This window comes from Oncorhynchus keta, unplaced genomic scaffold (genome assembly GCF_023373465.1).
Source record: "Oncorhynchus keta strain PuntledgeMale-10-30-2019 unplaced genomic scaffold, Oket_V2 Un_contig_18654_pilon_pilon, whole genome shotgun sequence".
In the NCBI taxonomy this organism is placed as follows: Eukaryota; Metazoa; Chordata; class Actinopteri; order Salmoniformes; family Salmonidae; genus Oncorhynchus; species Oncorhynchus keta.
This window is the reverse complement of record NW_026281033.1, coordinates 1-4,338: the sequence shown is the minus strand read 5'-3', so window position 1 is coordinate 4,338 and position 4,338 is coordinate 1. Positions and strand designations below refer to the sequence as shown.

The window sequence follows — 4,338 nt, the reverse complement described above, 5'->3', positions numbered from 1 at the left end:
GAGACATACCCCAAGCGACTTACAGCTGTAATCGCAGCAAAAGGTGGCGCTACAATGTAATTAACTTAAGGGGGCTGAATAATTTTGCACGCCCAATTTTTCAGTTTTTGATTTGTTAAAAAAGTTTGAAATATCCAATAAATGTCGTTCCACTTCATGATTGTGTCCCACTTGTTGTTGATTCTTCACAAAAAAATACAGTTTTATATCTTTATGTTTGAAGCCTGAAATGTGGCAAAAGGTCGCAAAGTTCAAGGGGGCTGAATACTTTCGCAAGGCACTGTATCTAAGGAAAGCCTTTGATTTGACGGTCTGCACATCCGCAGTTTGCCGCGAGGCGAATGTTAAACCCAATGACGTATTTTTGTGCACGAGTTTAGCTAGCCAGCGTCACTATGACATCGCCTACTAGTGTGATCGGGGATTTCTATTGGAGAAGCCGTTTCTGCCAATCTTCATACTGTACTGTCTTTAATGTTTGCTAGCTACATGAGGTAAGAATACATGTCACTTCTAATTAAGGGTCAGTTAGAAACACTGACCAGCACTTTTGGTTCCTACCCAATAATTATTTCCTGGCTTATTCATTTGCTGTCATGTCAAACATCAATATATTCAAGGTGCTGCCCACTATATTCCATCTATAGAATTTTGCCCATATCATGCAGCCCTGCAGGTCACTGTGTGGAAATGATAACAAAAGTGCAGGAAATGCAGAAATGTATGAAAATACTGATAATATTTTTTTGTTTGAAGTTGGATTGAACACTACAACAATTAGAATGGAGAAAGCCCCTTCAAAATCACTTATAATGTATGTGTTTCCACCCTAGGGTCATGCACTACTCAAAGCACATTTAGAACTTTTATTATTCAGAAACATAAAATACCTTCAAATACTGTCATACCCACTGGACACGCTTCCTCATCAGGCTACCTCTGCTCTGTCCCTGCCCTTTGGCCAGCTCAACCTTTTCCTCTCTGCCCCTGCCCTTTGGCCAGCTCAACCTTTTCCTCTCTGCCTCCCCTACTCCTTTACTTTCTGCCCTTCACCTCTCTACCTCTTCCCCTGGGCCTGGGGCAAGACCTGACCCAATCCTTTCCACTTCTGGTGGGGTCAGTTCCGGGCTGGGAGGGAGAGGCCGGACATGGGGTTATGAGGGAGAGGAAGGGGCGAAGGGCTGTGCAGGGTTAGGGGGGAAGGGAAGGAAGGAGTGGAGGCTGGAGGGGAGTGATGGAGGTTCTGCTGTGTAGTGTGGCGCTAAGCCTCCTCTGGCTATGCTGTGGTAAATAAGCAGAGGCAGGTGCCAGACAGTCTAGACGGGGCTGATTTGGGGTCCAGGGCCCCTGGTATGTGATACCTGATGCGAGGTGTGTGTGTGTGTGTGTGTGTGTTAGTAGGATTGCACACTTCTGACTCCTCACAGGGAGCGGACCTGCAGTGCCCCTGCTTAAAGCCTTTCCTGTTTAATGTTAAATCAGAGCAGGAGTGCTGGGAGACTGGGCAGGGAAAGAGGGGGAGCAGAGGACAAGGGCTGGGAGCAACTCCTTTGTGGACCTGCACCTCTCTCTGTAGTTGACTTCCAGGGTGTTAACTGGTGGCCTAGCCCCCTCTTCTGCTCCACTCAGCACGTCTTCCCCCTCACCGCCCCCTCCACACATGTACAAATACACACACATCCACCATCATCATCACTAAGGACCTGAAGCTTACTGTCTTTTGACGTAATTGAAGGAGACTGTAGGATGCTCTATATGAATCAGAGGCCTTTGGATTGTGGAGAAATGGACAAATTGCAAGCAGGCATGGAATGTCCTCTTTCCATCTCCCTATGTCCACCTCTCTCCTCCATCTGTTTGCAAGCCCTCTCAGTAGTCCCCTGCAGGGTCTTGGCACAGACCTGATTAGACAGAAATATATGCCATTTAGCAGACGCTTTTATCCAAAGCGACTTACAGTCATGTGTGCATACATTCTACGTATGGGTGGTCCCGGAATCGAACCCACTACCCTGGCGTTACAAGCGCCATGCTCTACCAACTGAGCTACAGAAGGACCACTATGGGAGCAGACTAACGCAAAGTCTTCACCCTGAGGGAAACTCTCTGAGGACCACAAATGACTGTTCCTATACCCTCTACTTATCTGCTCACTTCAGAAAAGGCCTTTCTGTTTCCGTACTCTGCGGTTAACCCAGTGTGTGTCACCATGGCGACCCACTAAATGACTGTATGGACGATGTGTAGACCAGTGTCATCAACATGGTGATGTCATTCAGCCAATGATGTCACCAAGCATGCATCCATCCTCAAATAGAGAAAGGTTTGGGAACAGAGACACCCATAACACACTGACTGACTTCTGGCTAGCTATAATGATTGATGATGAATTGGTATTGATGAATTGATTGATTTATGTATTATTTGATTGCTTGACAGTTGATGAAGATGCTGTTTGATTGTGGTGAGAGCCCCATGGACCCTGAGCTCATCTCCTTCTGCATCAACCTGGCTGCCAACAAGAGGAATGCACAGGTCATCTGTGAAGGTAAAACACACACACACACACACACACACACACACACACACACACACACACACACACACACACACACACACACACACACACACTTCTAATCCTGTTTTTACGTCCCTAGGTAATGGTCTGAAGATGCTGATGAAGAGGGGTCTGAAGCTAAAGGATGTTCTGATCATGAAGATGATCAGAAACGGTCTCAACACGACGGACCTACCGGGAAGAACTCTCTTCATAGTGCGTGACAACTAACTCAGTCTTTAACACTGATGAGCTTAATCATGCTCAGTATAGATATAGGCCAGGGATGGTCAACTGTCGCTCGGGGCCCTCCTTTTGTAGGCCTGCGGATCATAATATATATCTTTGGAACCAATGTGGTTCTTACTGTTGCGAGTTAGAATAGTAGAATACACAATGTGCCAATTTCAAAATGGTTATTGCTTCAGCAGTTTCTCTTAAGTCACTGACAGACACTTAATTATCACTAAAATCTGCAAACATTTCTCTCCTACCCCATTGCAAAATGAGTAGAATTGCATGAAAATGAGTTATAACATTGCAACATTTTCTACGTCCCATGGCAAAATGTGTAAACTCAGCAGGAAATGCATTTGTTCTCTCCGCTGTCAAGAGGAGGGCCATTTAAAATGTCTTGCTCGCAAGGTAGGGTGGAAAGGGGCTGGGGGGCAAAAGGCTAGGGCCGGCTCTGACTGCATGTTTGTGGGTATGGATATGCAGACCCATGAGCCACTGCTGCCGCCTGTGAGGAGTTCAGTTTTTTTTGTAGCTTCCATCCCTGATATAGGCAGGTAAGGCTAGACAGGCTAACATGATCTGTGTTCTTATAATAGTATCACTGAATCCGTAATCTCTCATGGACAGATGCATGTAATAGAGACTGTGGGATGCAAGACCAACAAATAACTTTGTTCCGGTACGCAGATTTTTTTTGTCACGGATCATTTGGATAAATCACGATTTCGCAAATCACGATCTTTCAAATTTTGGAAGGAGGGGACATTTGGCCCTGCTTGAAACTTTCAGAGAGTTTCCTCAGGGTGAAGACTTTGCGTTAGTCTGCTCCCAGAACTTAATTGAGCATCGGAAGCAATTACGCAAGATTTTAGTTCTGGGTTTTGTAGTTATTTATTTATATATGATATTATTTTTATATTATTTATTTATTTATATATTTTATATTTTATATATTTTATATATAGATCATATATAATATATTTTATGGATATATTTTATATATAATTGGATATATTTAATATATATATATCTGTATATATATTTTATATATATTATATATATATATTGATATATATTTTATATATATATATATTTATATATATATATATATATATTTATATATATTTATATATATATATATATATATTTATGTATTGATATATATTTATATATTTATATATATTATTATATATATATATATATTTTATATATAATTTATATATATATTTTATATATAAATATATATATATATTTATATATATATATATATATATATATTTTATATATATATATATATATATATATATATATATTTATATATATATTATATATATATTATATATATTCTATATATTTATATATATATATATATTTATATATATATATATATATTTATATATATTTTATATATATATATATATATATATATATTTATATATATATATTTATATATATATTTATATATATATATATATTATATATATATATTTTATATATATATATTATATATATTTATATATTATATATATATATATATTTTATAT

The 4,338-nt window shown here is 39.1% G+C and overlaps 1 long non-coding RNA gene across 1 annotated transcript; it reads left to right on the top strand.

Annotated features, from left to right (window-relative positions):
• Window positions 1-2,176: 2,176 nt before the first annotated feature.
• Window positions 2,177-2,726, top strand: LOC127920225 (uncharacterized). Its single transcript, XR_008105431.1, has 3 exons — window positions 2,177-2,323; window positions 2,440-2,548; window positions 2,658-2,726. It is a non-coding gene; the product is annotated as an uncharacterized LOC127920225 (long non-coding RNA).
• The last annotated feature ends 1,612 nt before the right edge of the window (window positions 2,727-4,338 follow it).